This window comes from Mustela erminea, chromosome 1 (assembly GCF_009829155.1).
Source record: "Mustela erminea isolate mMusErm1 chromosome 1, mMusErm1.Pri, whole genome shotgun sequence".
Lineage (NCBI taxonomy): Eukaryota > Metazoa > Chordata > Mammalia > Carnivora > Mustelidae > Mustela > Mustela erminea.
Genome location: NC_045614.1, coordinates 132,612,287 through 132,629,878, shown reverse-complemented (window position 1 = coordinate 132,629,878; position 17,592 = coordinate 132,612,287). Strand labels below are relative to the sequence as shown.

General features: G+C 35.0%; 1 long non-coding RNA gene across 1 annotated transcript in view; it reads left to right on the top strand.

The window, feature by feature from the left end:
- Positions 1-17,234, top strand: part of LOC116590418 — a 151,543-nt gene extending 134,309 nt beyond the window's left edge. Inside the window, exons 2-4 of the long non-coding RNA XR_004285599.1 lie at positions 3,401-3,462; positions 14,846-14,952; positions 16,819-17,234. This is a non-coding gene — a long non-coding RNA (uncharacterized LOC116590418). The remainder of the gene's footprint in view (positions 1-3,400; positions 3,463-14,845; positions 14,953-16,818) is intronic.
- The last annotated feature ends 358 nt before the right edge of the window (positions 17,235-17,592 follow it).

Below are 17,592 nucleotides of genomic sequence, written 5' to 3'. Positions count from 1 at the left end.
TGTGCCCTAAATACACTGCCTTTCATTTTTTTTGAACACTTCATAAGGCATTTTAATGACACAGTCTTTGATTAAGTGCCAAGAATTCCTGTATAGTATTCCTTGCCCTTCTCAATGCCTTTACATACCAGCCTTATAGCAACTTAACAACTCTTTGAATGTTCTGTTGCCCACCTTGTCTATTTGTTCCATTGTAAGTGTTCATACCAATGAATTGATAGATTTTCCCTCACTATTCTTACTAAACTCATTCCTCTTCTTACTAATCTTTCAATTGATAATAATTCTCCAAAAAGCATCTTGGAAGATGACCAGACTTAAGGCTTTGGCTATATCCTTTATTTACCCAAAGAAATTTTTCTAATATGCTCTTTTGTGATTTCAGTTTCTCACTAAACTGTTGGTTCCACTGAATTTTGAGTCATTGGAAAGTAGAAATTGTGTTTACTTCATCTTGGATTAACAGCAGGTACAGACATGTGGCAGAAAGTAGGTGTGAAATAAGTATATGTTGAATAAATAGGCAGATGAAAAAATTAGGCAAATTCTCAACATTTTTTTTTATTTATAGAAAAGAAACACTAGCAGTTCCATACACTGCTGCTGAGATCAATCCTACCAAGGAAACAACACGGTTTCTTAAACAGGATCAAATGGGCTTTGCATTTGGAACGTTTTGAAGGATTTTCATAGTTATTTTTTCTGCTGTGATATCTATTGTAGTACCAGCTGAAAATGTTAAAGGGTTCTGTAAATGAATCTGATATTTGCAGTTTTGGTTGGAAATGACACATTTCATGTTTTCAAGGTATTATAGCCAGGCAATAATTGCTCACAGTACTAGTCTTCCATAATACATTGACATCTCGCTGTGGATTACTCATTTCACTAAATGACACAGTGTTCCCACTGTCAACTCACAGTGTTTATACAACAGATGTACCTCAACAACTTAAAATTATCTTACCTAGCAAAGGAAGTTTTATATTGGAGATTATAGAACAGTTCTGAAGAGAACTTCTAACTTTACTTATTTAATCAGGCAAATAAAATATATTCAGAATTGAATAAAGCATTAGAGAAAGAGATTTTGAATTTCCTTCCAACCTTGAGATTTTTCTTTAGTAAAAACTATACATATGAACAGATTTACTACAAGGGCCCAAGAACCTCATCAATTTTAGCTCCAGCCCATGATAGGTAAGTTTGAAAGTATTTTCCATCTGCTTCTTCCTGGAACTACCAACAACTCTATATGTGAAAGCCAAAGAATTGTTGTCCTCTTTGTGCCTAGGAGTAAACAGAAGGTATCTTAGGATGCTTTCTATATTTTGAGCACTTGATGTTCTGACAAATACTTAGTGACCAACTATTAACAGATTATAAGATCTTATTATACAAGCCTTTCTTTCTCTTTCCTTTACTTAAGTAATTTTTTTTTGCATTCGTAGATCTGTTGTACACTTGAAAGAGATATAATAAGCATGAACTACAAATCCAATCATTACTGAAGCATATAAATCTAAAGATATTTAGAGTTCTTGAAATTTGTTCATTTCTTCTGGGTAATTTTTCTATTACATCAATATTTATTTATAGCATAAACTAATTTAATCATAGCTTGGAAATAATAATTGCACAAAATAATAACTATGTGCATGCGGCTAACTCCCCAAATTCTCTAGGTTCTTGGCAGCTTTTTAGACCTTCAGGGGTTTCATTTTATATCCAGTTTTTTATGCATGTTTTTATGCAATTAGCATATTTTATTGTTCCCAGAGCTCCATACAATATGCATTTGCAGTTAGGTATATATCAAATGGTTTTAGAATCTATGAAGTTAAAATGTGTAAACACTTCCTAGGTTAGTTTAGTACCAATTTAGAAGGCAAATACTTATTAAAAAGTTTGATGTGTATAGAACCCAATGCTTAGAATATTTATACAAATACATAACTTGGAAAACAAAACAAAGCAAAGTGCATTTTATTTTTTTAAAATTTTATTTATTTATTTGACAGAGAGAGAGAGATCATAAGTAGGCAGAGAGGCAGGCAGAGAGAGGGGGAAGCAGGCTCCCCACTGAACAGAGAGCCCAATGCGGGGCTCCATCCCAGGGAGCCGAAGGGAGAGGCTTAACCCACTGAGCCACTCAGGTGTCCCACAAAGTGCATTTTATTAAATTATCTGAGAACTAAAAGTATAATCTCATGTCAAATTATAAGGTTAATTATTTTATGTATTAAGGCTTTTCCAGTATTTAAATCATCACATCAAGCCCCAAGTGATAAATATCCCCTGCATCATAGTAGTAAAATTAATTTATTTACAAAATCTTATTGAACCATAAAATTGGGAGATCAGCAACTTTTTGAAATGTTTCCATATGTTGTACAATATTCCAAGTTTACCATCCTCCATGTTATGCTAACTGAAATTCCAGTATTGTCTTTCAGTGTTTCAGAATATCACAATGTAGGCTGGATGTGTATTTTTGTTTTTAGGAAAGTTTAAATTCCACGCCCCCCATCAGACATATCACAGTACCCTTGTGTCTCAGATTCACAATCTGTAATCTTGTGAAAACTACCCAGTCTGACCATTTATAGTAGACATTGCTTTTTGTTTGATCTTTCAAACCTAACTTACAACATATTTGCATTTCTGTCTTTTTGTAATGCTGCCTTAAAATTTGATATAGCTTGACACTCCTCTCAACTATATGGATAGACCTTGAGTGACCAAGAAATTATAGTAACCCATCTTACAGGAAATGTATATGAATTGATTCAGAGTAAAGCCCAGAGTATATATTCAGAGTTGGGAAAGTAAAACTTTTCCTTTGAAAAGTAAGAATATTTTGATGTGATATTTGCAGGTGTTTCTGCTATTGCTTGGAAGTCCTCCTAAGGCCAGATACACACAAGGAGAATGGCAGATCTAGGAAGGATTCTACAGAGATTCATAACTCTTTTGTAATGTGTAATATTGGGGTCAAATGGTATTTGAATTTGGGTATACTCCTGAACTTTACTGTTATTTAAACTGATACATTATATTTCTTGTTTAATTCCAATTTCTATTACTAACATCAAAATGCTTTAAAAAAACTGACATACTATTTTCATTTTTAAATTTTTTAATGGTATGGTGATAAACACTAGAAAACGAGTTTTCTAAGTAGGAAGTTGACTAATCCATGTAGCAAAACTAGTAGGAAAACAGTACTTAAAGGAAAGGGAAAAAAAATCATCCTTTGTGAAAGAAGAAGTTTCTTTCATTTTAACTAAAATGAAAACTGCATATTGAAAAAGAAAAAAGTAGTTCAGTAACAGAAGATACTGCATTTATATCATCTTTTGTTATTATCTTCTCTGTTTGCTTTCTGTTTTGTTTTCAGTTAAAATTGTCACTTCAACTTTGGAATTAACTTGACCTACTTTTAATTATCACTCAGGCAATGTAAGTATTCTAATCACACTTGATCATAGATTTCCATAAATTAACTGATAACAAGAATAAGGGAAAACTAAGATTCTATGGACTGTATGTTGTTTTAGTTAAGAATATCTTACTGGCATATTCCTTATTCCTTCCAGTATTCCAGTATTCCTTACTGGCATACATAGCAATCTGTATGTCGTTTATCTATCTATCTGTCATCTATCTCTCTAGCCATCTATCATCTTTCCCGTCTATCCACCTATCTGTGTGTGTATAAGGAGATATATATACACACATATATACATACACTTGTAACTCTCGCTATATATATATATATATATAGAGAGAGAGAGAGAGAGAGAGAGAGAGAGAGAGAGTGAAAGAGCATAGGTGACAAGTTTGTTTAGATAAAATCAGTGAATTATTTTCAGATGAATTGATTATCAATATAATCCAAAAGAAGCTATGTAAAACACCAAATCTTTGAATGCTTAAATAAAATGGGCAAATTCATGTTCATGGATTAGAACATTCAATAAATAAATTCATTTATTTATATTTCTTTATTTCATTAATCAGTTTATTTTATAGATTTCTACATCTAGATACCATATATGTGTGTGTGTGTGTGTGTGTGTGTGTGTATTAGATTTCTATAAAAGCAAGTCATTTTTTATATGTATTTAATTTTTTTAAATCTTGGAAACAGATGCCTTACTACCTATCACTTCCTTTTGAAGGAGAAATCGTTTGATTTATATCTTTTCCAGGATTTTCAATAGCGCTTACTCACATGGTGGTATTGTGTAAGCTAGCTCACTGTTCTGAGGCATATCCTTTATTCTGGAAAAGTGGTATAAATATATCCTTAAATAAGAAAATTTATTTTTAGGAGCGCCTGGGTGGCACAGTGGGTTAAAACCTCTGCCTCCGGATCAGGTCATGACCCCAGGGTCTTGGAATCGAGCCCCACATCGGGCTCTCTGCTTAGCAGGGAGCCTGCTTTCTCCTCTCTCTCTCTCTGCCTACCTCTCCGCCTACTTGTGATATCTGTCTGTCAGATAAATAAATAAAATCTTAAAAAAAATAAAAAAGAAAATTTATTTTTAAAAAGAAAATCTGCTTCTGCTTATTTAATCATTAATTTTCATAGTTATCATATTATAGGACCATGGGCCTATTGCAGCATATTTTCCTTGAGTTGGTGACTTATGTATACTTATAAGTGACAAATATTTTGAGTTTAGGCTACTGCTAGTATACTCCATTGTAATATGCAGAGAAACATGGGAATTGGAATGGAATAAGACATCTCCCACTAGGGGCAGGCCTAGTACTGTGTTGTCAGACTTTTGATTGGATGGCCTGAGAGAAGGGATTTGCTGGTAGATAAAGCACAGGATCCAAAGGGGTAAGATAATAACATTTTATATTTTAATATTCATAGCAGAAATTCCAGAAACTATAGTGAGGGAACAAAAAAGGTAAATAGATTGCACTTAATAACATTTGCCATTGGATAATAGCATCTTATTTTCTGGAACAAGTGTTACCAGAAAAAAAAAAAAATTGTATTAAGTCTTAAATTGGCAGGTTGTCTAACAAGCTTGTGAACAAGGAATAGTTAGCTTTCTAGTTATCACAATTATGGCAAAGGAAAAAAAAATCCTACTAGCAATAACAGATAGTACCAGATCTGCCTGATTATCTATAGCCTGGATTACTATGAAGACAGACTTTATAAATTATCCATCATATTATTTTTTCATCATAATACATTGCAACATTTTTCTTTTACTGGAACTAGGGTCATGGGATAAGTTTTCAATTCATTCCAGCTGTGGAGCCTGGAAGCCTGTGTAATTTGATGCCCGGGCAAGGGGGTGATTGCCTGTGGACAGATGCTTATAATGAAGCTGGGGATGTGGTAGATCGCACTGGGTTAGAAAATACATTTTGATAAATAATTTTCTGAAGTGTTGTAATTAAAATAAAAAGAGGTCAATTTCTGTTAAAATGGCTCAAACTATCAAATAATAATTTTATATGAATAACTAAGAGGCTGAGGTCTAGAATGTGTTTAATCATTTTGGAGTTGCTTTATTTGTATGGTAGACTAGAAAATTTTCAGACACCTAATTATTTTTAGAAAATAATAATTTTCTAAATTATGAAGTATGAATGATAGGATTGATTTTAAGATTTCAAATCATGAGACATGGTTAAGTTTTCACCTAAAAAATAAAAACTGGGCGCCTGAGTAGCTCAGTGGATTAAGCCGCTGCCTTCAGCTCAGGTCATGATCTCGGGGTCCTGGGATCGAGTCCCACATTGGGCTCTCTGCTCAGCAGGGAGCCTGCTTCCCTCTCTCTCCCTCTCTGCCTGCCTCTCTGTCTGCTTGTGATCTCTCTCTGTCAAATAAATAAATAAAATCTTTAAAAATATATATATTTTAAAAAAAATTAAAAAAAAACACAAACTATTTTCATGGCCAAGCTCTACATTATTTGTCCCGTTATCTAATATTTACATTGGAAGTTACTAAGCATTTTAAACAAAAACATATAAGTAATGCATTGCTTAGACTCATGTTTCTTTTTTTCTTTTTCTTTTTCTTTTCTTATTTATTTTTATAAACATATAATGTAGTATTAGCCCCAGGGGTACAGATATTTGAATTGTCAGGCATACACACTTCACAGCACTCACCATAGCATATACCCTCCCCAATGTCCATAATCCAACCACCCTTTCCACAACCCCCCTTCCCCCAGCAACCCTCAGTGTTTTTTGTGAGATTAAGAGTCTCTTATGGTTTATCTCCCTCCTGATCCCATCTTGTTTCATTTTTTTCTTCCCTAACTCCCAAACCCTCCACTCTGCCTCTCAAATTCCTCATATCAGAGAGATCTTTTTTCTGATTGATTTATTTTGTTCAGTATAATACCCTGTGGTTCCATCCATATTGTTGCAAATGGCAAGATTTCATTTATTTTGATAGCTGCATAATATTCCATTGTGTGTGTGTGTGTGTGTGTGTGTGTGTGTGTGTGTGTGTACCACATCTTTTTCATCCATTCATCTGTTGATGGACATCTAGTTTCTTTCCATAGTTTGGCTATTGTGGACATTGCTGCTATTAACATTCGGGTGCATGTGCCCCTTCAGATCCTTACATTTATAGCTTTAGGGTAAATCACACTACCCAGTAGTACGATTACTGGGTCATAGGGTAGCTCTATTTTAAACTTTTTGAGGAACCTCCATGCTTTTTTCCAGAGTGGCTGCACCACCTTACATTCCCACCAACAGAGTAGAAGGGTTCCCCTTTCTCCGTATCCTCTCCAACATCTGTCATTTCCTGGCTTGTTAATTTTAGCCATTCTGACTGTTGTGAGGTGGTATCTCATTGTGGTTTCTCAATGTGTCTGTTGGCCATCTGGATGTCTTCTTTGCAGAAATGTCTGTTCATGTCCTATGCCCATTTCTTGATTGGATTATTTGTTCTTTGGGTGTTGAGTTTGATAAGTTCTTCATAGATTTTTGTTACTAGCCCTTTATCTGATATGTCATTTGCAAATATCTTCTCCCATTCTGTCAGCTGTCTTTTGGTTTTGTTGACTGTTTCCTTTGCTGTGCAAAAGCTTTTGATCTTGATGATGTCCCAATAGTTCATTTTTGCCCTTGCTTTTCTTATCTTTGGCAATGTTTCTAGGAAGAAGTTGCTGTGGCTGAGGTCAAAGATGTTGCTGTCTGTGTTCTCCTCAAGGATTTTGATGGATTCCTGTCTCAAACTGAGGTCTTTCATCCATTTTGAGTCTATTTTTGTCTGTGTTGTAAGGAAGTAAGGAAATGGTCCAGTATCATTCTTCTGCATGTGGCTGTCCGATTTTCGCAACACCATTTGTCGAAGAGGCTGTCTTTTTTCCATTGGACATTCTTTTCTGCTTGGTCAAGGATTAGTTGTCCATAGAGTTGAGAGTCCATTCTGGGCTCTCTATTCTGTTTCACTGATCTATGTGTCTTTTGTGACAGTTCCATACTGTTTTGATGATTATAGCCTTGTAATAGAGCTTAAAGTCTGGAATTGTGATGCCACCTACTTTGGCTTTCCTTTTCAACATTCCTCTGGCTATTTGAGGTATTTTCTTGTTCCATATAAATTTTAGGATTATTTGTTCTGTTTTTTTGAAAAAAATGGTTGGGATTTTGATAGGAATTGCATTAAAGGTGTAGATTGCTTTAGGTAGCATAGACATTTTCACAGTATTTGTTCTTTCAATTCATAAGCATGGAATGTTTTTCTATTTATTTGTGTCTTTATCAGTATCTTTCATGAGTACTTTATAGTTTTCTGAGTACAGATTTTTTGCCTCTTTGGTTAGGTTTTTTCCTACGTATCTTATAGTTTTAGGTGCAACTGTAAATGGGATTGGCTCCTTAATTTCTTTTTCTTCTATCTTGCTGTTGATGTATAGAAATGCAACTGATTTCTGTGCATTGATTTTATATTGTGACACTTTACTGAATTCCTGTATGAGTTCCAGTAGTTTTAGAGTGGAGTAGTTTGGGTTTTCCACATAAATTGTCATATCATCTGCAAAGACTGAGAGTTTGACTTCTTTTTTGTTGATTTGGATGTCTTTAATTTCTTTCTGTTCTCTGATAGCTGTGGGTTTTTCATAGATGGCTTTGATGATATTGAAGTGTGTACTCTCTGTCCCTACACTTTGAAGAGTTTTGATCAAGAAAGGATGCTGTACTTTGTTAAATGCCTTTTCAGCATATATTGAGAGTATCATATGGTTATTGTCCTTTCTTTTATTAATGTATCACATTGATTGATTTGTGGATATTGAACCAAACTTACAGCCCAGGAATAAATCCCACTTGGTTGTGGTGAATAATCCTTTTAATGTACTGTTGGATCCTATTGGCTAGTATTTTGGTGAGAATTTTCACATCTATGTTCATCAAGTATATTGGTCTGAAATTGTCCTGTTTGGTGGGTTCTTTGGTTTGGGGATCAAGGTAATGTTAGCCTCATAAATTGAGTTTGGAAGTTTTCCTTCCATTTCTATTTTTTGGAACTGTTTCAGGAGAATAGGTATTAATTCTTCTTTAAATGTTTGGTAGAATTCCCCTGGGAAGCTGTCTAGCCCCAGGCTTTTGTTTCTTGGGAGATTTTTGATAACTGCTTCAATCTCCTTACTGGTTATGGGTCTGTTCAGGTTTTCTATTTCTTCCTGGTTCAGTTTTAGTAGTTTACATTTCTCTAGGTATGCATCCATTTCTTCCAGATTGTCAAATTTGCTGGTGTATAGTTGCTCATAGTATGATCTTATAATTGCTTGTACGTCTTTGGTGTTGGTTGTGATCTTGCCTCTTTCATTCATAATTTTATTTGGGTCCTTTCTCTTTTCTTTTTGATATGTCTGGCCAGGGGTTTATCAATCTTATTAATTCCTTCAAAGAACCAGCTCCCAGTTTCGTTGATCTGTTCTACTGTTCTTTTGGTTTCTATTTCATTGATTTCTGCTCTGATCTTTATGATTTCTCTTCTCCTGCTGGGTTTAGGCCTTCTTTGCTGTTCTTTCTCTAGCTCCTTTAGGTATAGAGTTAGGCTGTGTACTTGAGACTTCTTGTTTATTGAGAAAGGTGTCTATTGTTATATACTTTCCTCACAGGAGTGCCTTGCTGTGTTCCAAAGATTTTGAACAGTTGTGTTTTCATTTTCATTTGTTTCCATGATTTTTTTTTTCAATTCTTCTTTAATTTCCTGGTTGACCCATTCATTCTTTAGAAGGATGCTCTTTAGTTTCCATGTATTTGAGTTCTTTCCAACTTTCCTCTTGGGATTGAGTTCTAGCTTCAGAGCATTGTGTTCTGAAAATATGCATGGAATGATCCCAATCTTTTGGTACCAGTTGAGACCTTATTTGTGACCCAGCATGTGATCTGTTCTGGAGAATGTTCCATGTGCAGTAGGGAAGAATGTGTATTATGTTGCTTTGGGAAGGAATGTTCTGAATATATCTGTGATGTCCATCTGGTCCAGTGTGTCATTTAAAGCCTTTATTTTCTTGTTGATCTTTTGCTTCAATTATCTGTCCATTTTAGTGAGGGGCATGTTAAAGTCCCCTACTATTATTGTATTATTGTCCATGTGTTTCTTTTGATTTTGTTATTAATTGGTTTATATAGTTGACTACTCCCATGTTAGGGGCATAGATATTTAAAATTGTTAGATGTTCCGGTTGGACTCACTCTTGAAGTATGATGTAGTGTCCTTCCTCATCTTTTATTGTAGTTTTTGGCTTAAAATCTAATTTATGTGATATAAGGATTGCCACCCCAGCTTTCTTTTGATGTCCATTAGCATGGTAAATTGTTTTGCACCCCCTCAATTTAAATCTGAAAGTGTCTTTGGGTCTAAAATCAGTTTTTTGTAGACAGCATATTGAATTTTTTTGTTTTAATCATTTTGGTACCCGTGTCTTTTGTTGGGACATTAAGCCCATTTACATTCAGGGTATTGAAAGGTATGAATTTAGTGTCATTGTATTGCCTATAAGGGGACTGATGCTTGTTCCCTTGCCATATTAGGGAAATTCTCTACTATAAATCGCTCTAATATAACTTCTGTCCCTCTCTCTCTTTCTTCTTTTTCTGGAATCCTAATTATTTTAATATTATTTTCTATTATGGTATCACTTAACTCTCGAATTCTCCCTTCATGGTCAAGTAGTTGTTTGTCTCTCTTTTGCTTAGCTTCTTTATTTTCCATCATTTTGTCTTCTAGATCACTAATTCTCTCTTCTGTCTCATTTATCCTAGCAGTAAGAGCCACAACTTTTTATTGCACCTCATTAATAGCTTCTTTGATTTCAACTTGGCTAGATTTTAGTTTAGTTTTTTTTTTCTCCAGAAAAGGTTTCTCTAGTATCTTCCATGCCTTTTTTGAGCCCAGCTAGCACCTTGAGAATAGTTGTTCTGAACTCTAGTTCTGACATATTACCAATGTCAATATTGATTAGGTTCCTAGCCATCGGTACTACTTTTTTTTTTTGTGGTGAGTTTTTCCTCCTTGTCATTTTATCCAGATAAGAATATATAAATGAGAGAATAAAATACTAAAAGGGTGGCAAAGACCCCAGGAAAATGTATGCAAACCAAATCAGAAGAGATCCAAAACTGGAGGGAGAAGAAAGGGGAGAAAAATAAATTTAAAAAAATAATAATATGTATATATATATTAGACTGGTGAATAGAACAGGACCACCCACTTGATTTTTATTTGGTGTATATTTTGGTCTTTTAGAAGAAACTATGTCCCAAAATTAAAAAAAAAAAAGAGAAACAAAAAAGAAAAACATATATATACAAAAATAAGGATAAACACAATGGAGGGATAGAATGTGACTGTAAGGATGAAAATTTTTTAAAAAATTTAAAAAAGAACTGATAAGTTAGTTTGAAAAAGAAGAGGGGCACCTGGGTGGTTCAGTGGGTTAACCCCTCTGCCTTCGGCTCAGGTCATGATCTCAGAATCCTGGGATCAAACCCCACATTGGGCTCTCTGCTCAATGGGGATCGTGCTTCCTCCCCTCTTTCTATGCCCGCCCCTCTGCCTACTTGTGACCTCTGTCTATCAAATAAATAAATAAAATCTTAAAAAAAAAAAAAAAAGGAAAGAAAAAAGAGGAAGGAATGTGCTCAGACTGGAGACTAGAACAAAACCATGTGCTAGATTAGGGTATATTTTGATCTATTAGAAGAAATTGTATCCCCAAATTTTTAAGAAATAAAAACCTATATGTATATAAAAAATAAGGTTGAATAAATTGAAGGTTAAAATATGACTATAATAATGACAGTTTAAAAAGATAATTTTTTTAGAAAGGTATTGTTAAGATAAACTAGTTAACAAATGTTTAAAGAGGAAAGAGAAAAAGTTAAAAAAATATAATTAGAAAATATGAAATTAAAAAAAAAATAACTTTGCAAGACTACAGGATGATGGGGGAAAAAAACATGAATTCTATTTGTTGCTGTCCCCTAGCTCTGGAGTTCTGCAGTTCTGCTTGATTGGTAGGCTTGGTTTTGGCTGGATGTTCTTGCTGATCTTCTGTGGGAGGGGCCTGTTGCAGTGATTCTCAAATGTCTCTGCCCAAGGCAGAATTGCACCACCTTTGTCAGGGACCGGGCTAAGTAATCTGCTCGGGTTTGCTCTCAGAGCTTCTGTTCCCTGAACACTTTCTGTACCACTTTGGAGAATGGGAATGAAAATGGCAGCCTCCCAGTCTCCAGCCTGGAGGAGCTGAGAGCTTGGGTCCCCACTCCTCAGTGCACCCCCAGAAACAAGCAGTCAATTACTCCTGTCTCCCTGGTCTCCGGCTGCACTCTGAGTTCTCCTGGCCTGTGATGCAGCATTTCTGTCTCTGGCACACAGCCCTGCCTGGAGTCTCCAAATCCAGAATATTCCTGCCTTGCTGCTGCTTCTGAAGCAGGAAGATGATTCTCCCCGGATCTGCCAATTGTGGAGTCCCTGATCGAAGAGCAGTGGCCCAACTGTGCCTTGGATCATGGTTTAATGTAACCACTATCTGAAAGCTCACTCTTCAGCTCTATCTCTGTAGTTGGCTTCCCTACCTCAATATGTGGAAGCTCTGCCACACTCAGGTACACCCAATCTTTCTGTGACTCCACGGGTCCTGAGATCACACTGTCTCCACGAGGGCTCCACCCTCGCTTAGCCTCTGGAGCGATGTCCCTCAGTGGAGCAGACTTCTAAAAGTTCTGATTTTGTGCTCCACTGCTGTGCTGCTTGCCAGGAGTTGGCGTCTCCCCCTGCAGTCTATCTTCCCATTGCTTTGGATTCACTTCTCTGCAAGTACTACCTTTCAGAAAGTAGACAATTTTCTGTTCCTGGAATTGCTGCTCTTCTCTTCTATCTCCTGTTGAGTTTGTATGTGTTCAGAATGGTTTGATACTTATCTATCAAACTCCTGGGATCTGATGTCATTTTAGTCTGCTGCTCCTCCACCATCTTACCTTTCCTCCTAGACTCTTGTTTCTTATACCATGTGATTCAGCTGTGAGTATTTAAAAAGAAAAAAAAAAAAAAGCAATGCATAATTCAGGACTTCAAGTTATATTACAAATCTGTAGTGATCAAAACAGTATGGTACTGGCATAAAAACAGATGCAGGGTTCAGTAGAACAAAATAGAACACCCAGAAATAAATCCAGAATTACTCTTTGAGAAAGCAAAGAAGAATGTCAAATGAGAAAAAGATAATCTCTTCAACAAACGGTGTTGGTAAAACTGGACAGCAACATGCAAAAGAATGAAACTGAGCCACTTTCTTACACCATACACAAAAAATTAAAAATTTATTAAACATCTAAATATGAGACAGGAAACCATAAACATCCTAGCAGAGAGTACAGGCAGTAACCTCTTTGACATTGGTTATAGCAGCTTCTCTCTGGAGATGTCTCCTGGAGCAACAGAAACAAAAGCAAAAGTAAATTATTAGAACTCTATCAAAATAGGATGCTTCTGGGTGCCTGGCTGGCTCAATCAGTTAAGGGTCTGGCTCTTGATTTCAGATTGGGTCATGGTCTCAGGGTCCTGGGGTCAATCCCCACATTGGGATCCCCACTCAGTGGGGAGTCTGCTTGTCTCCTTCTCCCTCTACTTGCTCCCTCTGTCTATATCAAATAAAATAAAATCTTAAGTAAATAAATAAATAGAAAGATGGATAGATAGCTTCTGCACAGCAAAGCAAACAGTATAACTAAAAGGTAACCAACAGACTGGGAGAAGATACTTGCAAATATCATATCAGATGAAGGGATAGCATCCAAAATATATAAAGAACTTATCAAACTCAACAGCCCCCCCAAACACAAATAATCCAGTTAAAACGGGCAAAAAACATGAATAGGTATTTTTCCAAAGAAAACATACAGATGGCCAATAGACACATGAAAAGATCAACATCACTCATCATCAGGGAAATACAAATCAAAACTACAATGAGGTATTACCTCACACCCGTCGGAATGGCTAAAATCAAACAGGAAACAGCAGGTGTTGGATGCAGAGAAAGGGGATCCCTCTTGTGCTACTTGTGAGAATGCAAACTGGTGCAGCCACTCTGGAAAACAGTATGGAGGTGCCTCAAAAAGTTAAAAATAGAACTACCTTATCATCCAGGAAATGCATTACTGGTACTTACCAAAAGAATATGAAAATACTAATTCCATTGGATATATACACCTTGACGTTTATAGTAACATTATCTACAATAGCCAAATTGTGGAAACATCCCAAGTACACACCAACTAATGAATGGATAGAGCCATACTCTGTGTACATGGGCACATGCACACATACACACACAGAGGAATATTACTCAACTGTAAAAAGGAATGAAATCTTGTCATTTGCAATGATGAGAATGAAGCTAGAGAGTGTTATTCTGAGTGAAATAAGTCAGTCAGAAAAAGACAAATACCATATGATTTCACACATATGTGGAATTTAAGAAACAAAACAAGCAATGGGAAAAGAAAGATACAGAGGCAAACAAGAAACAGACTCTTAAGTACAGAGAACAAATTGATGGCTCCCAGAGGGGAAGTAGGTGGATGTATGGGACAAATAAGTGGTGGGGATTAAGGATTGCACTTGTTGTAATGAGTACCTGGTGCTATATAGAAGTGTTGAATCACTAGATCGTATACCTAAAACTAACATTACACCACATGTTAACTAACACATTTAAATAAAATCTTAATATGCAGTGCAGGTTTTTGTGTATACATAAACAGTATTCTTAGATTTAGTTTTGATTTGGGTTTAAGTATAGTTTTTACATTTTATTCTTAAGAATGTGTTCATATCAAATAAAATGAAAATGGTGCAATTATATATTTGGCAAATCTGTTTCATTTTATGCTAATGCTGCGTAAGTAACATGATCCCCGATTATCTTTTTTCCACTACATACTAGGTAAAATCATACAATAAATCTGTGTTTAATGTGTCCTTTGAGAGCTGAAGCTGCTTAAACATGAAGAAAGAAAATCTAGATTATTGCATCATGGAACTGGTTATAACATAGAAATCTGTGATCTTTACATGAAGTGCATTCCATAATCTGTAATTCAAAATAAAAACAGAGTGCTTGAAAATCATGCTAAACCACTGCCATGTTCTTTTTGAGAAGTATCTATAATTCAGATAATTATAGGTGAGTTTAAGCCATATATTTCTTCTTTTATATACCAATAACCAAGTGGTTTATAGCAGTGAGAGTAAGTTTCATTATTCATGTGGGAAATACTTCACATGAGCAATTTTTTTTTTCTTTTTTCTTTTTTTTTTTAGCAAGCAGGCACAGAATCGTCATTCAGGCTTTCTGTAAATTTGGGGCACTTCTGCTTTTCCTTATACAAAAGACATGTTTGAAAGCCAGTGAAATTACTTAATGGAAGGTAAGTAATTTTTCTGTCACATTAGGAAATGGGATCCACCTTTATGTAGGAGTCACAAATGGTACTCTTGAGCTGGAGTGCTACTCTAAAGGTGCTGGACACTCCCATTCACATCAAGGGCAAAGTGCCTATAAAATTCTAACCAGCTATATATCATAAACATTACTCATTTTACCACTGAAAATTAATGTAATTAATGAGCCCTCTAGTGCATATTAAAATAGCGATAGTTGAAGTATGCCTTGTAGTTGCCTTTGATGTGTGCTTGTGTTTAAGGTCATTTTAGATGTTAACAAATCCTGGAGTGTCTTTTGATTTGGAAATATCAAAAGTTAGCTAATTCACTCTTCCTAGATGAGTTCACCAAATAATTTACTCTTGGGTTATAAAATTATATTACTTTAATTCCTGGATTAGGTTAGGAAAGCGAGTACAAAGATTTTAGAGTCGTAGCCTAGAGTAAGTAACACCAGAACCTGAACTTACTTTCTTACTATCCTGGTTACATTTTATCAGTGGATTTCAATTACCTCCTCTTAATTATGTAAGGAGGACTTGCTCATAGACTCAAATATTTTTTTTTTCCACAAAGAAATTTATTTTGATAAGAGAATTGGTCATTTATTTAGGTACACGTCTAGTTCTCTGATGCATCTTAACTATGAATGATTATGTCATGGATAATCAAAAATTAAGGGTTAAACATAGTTTATTTTTAACCTTCATATAGGATAAACAATTTTTCCAGCATTTCCAGCATATATATATATATCTCACATATATTATATTAATTATTCAAGATTTTAAGTAAACTCATTGGTCATTTACCTCTTCCTGTCAACTATGGCAAAAATGCCAGATAATTCTCAGTATTACTTCTACTTCCAGTTATATAAACCCAGCCCATGATATTTAAAGAACATTAGTGTGAAATGATTTATTTTTTATTTTATTGGTCAAGATATGTGAAATTTCAGGCATTTTTCCATTCTGGTTGTGATTAATTAACTGTAGTGAAAATATAGTCTGGCTGGAATCTACTATAAAACCAGACAAATATATGTAAGGCAAGAGTTTTCAGGCAATAGAGAAGCAGTGAAGCTAGATAGTACCTTTGAGCAAAGATAAAGACAAGATTGGCCTACATTTACCTGTGTATTCTTCCTGTGGTCAAGTTTTGTTGACTGTGGCCTAGTAACTTGAAGTCCAAAGAGAGAATATTGGTCTCAATGAGCTATGGAGGCTGATTGATCAGAAATTGGGGCTATTAATGCACCTAGAATTTGGGCTGCAGGATAGCACTAAGAGGGTCTGGGACAGAAGTCTGCATGGTAGTTCCCTACAGGTCCTTGCCCAGGCATTTGTTGTTTCTTGCATAGTTGGTGTCCTTGAATGCTATTATGTTCTCTGTCAAACTGAGTTAAGCAAAAGTATCAAAGGCCACACAGGCTCAGACTTGTTGAATTTAACCTAGTCAGTGAGAGAAGACACCTCAAAGAACACTTAAGATATTCAGCTGATACTTTGGAAAACCATAATTTAGGAATAATTGCTACATTCTGAAGTAAAGACTATGACCTTGGACTAAGGCATTTTAACTCTTTACCAGGAAAACAAAACAAAACAAAACCATTTTAAACAGTAGAACCCAAACTCCTTTCAGTTTGTCATAATGCTATCCATAAAATTTAAAATTGGACACATAAGAAAAGCAGAATTTAAGATAATTTAGAGTTCAAATTAGCAGATAAAGATTTTACAGTGTTAATATCTCTATTCTCTCTCTCCCTATCTTTGAACCTACCTCTGCCTCTCTCTCCCTGTACCTCTGTCCTTACCTTTATCTCTTTATGCTTACATATTAAGGGCAAAGATGACCATAATTGTCAACAGAGAGAAGAAAACTAAAAAAGAACAAAATGAAAATTCTGGAACTAAGAAGTACAGTATCTGCAATTAAAACAAACAAGTACCTTTTTTTTTTTTTTTTTTTTTGGATAGGAGATTTTGGAAATATCACAGGGATTAGTTGATTTAAAGATGTGTGAATAGCAGTTTTTCACTCTGAAAAGGATAAAAAGGATTGAAAAAAAAAAGTATTGAACCAAGTTTTGGTGGCCTGTGGAATAATATTAAATACCATACATGCAATTAGAGACTCAGAAGAGAAAGGATATAAGGTTACAGGGAATATTTGGAATAGAAGAATTATTCACAATTCCTCATAGTTTGAGAAAGATATCAACTATAGGAAGTTATGGGGACCTCACACAAGATAAATACAAAGAATGTAAGACATCAAAATTATAGATAGCCTGCTGAAAACCAACAAAAAGAAGTTGCTTTAAAGTCTTTCTCTTCTACGAACTGGCTGTGTGGCATTGATCTGATTTTTTTGCTTTTGATCATTTTTCTTATCCATCTAACAACTTGTCATTTAAAAAAATCCCATAATAATAAAGTTCCTAACAATGTAAAAACACCGGTATTGAGTGGAGTGTTGAAAAAATACATCTGTCAAATGATGTAATAATAAAAAAGAAGGAATAGGAACAGTGGGTGATGGTTACTTGTTTGCCACTATTATTTTTGTTGTTATCTGATTATTATTGCTATTATTATGATGATTAAATAATAAAG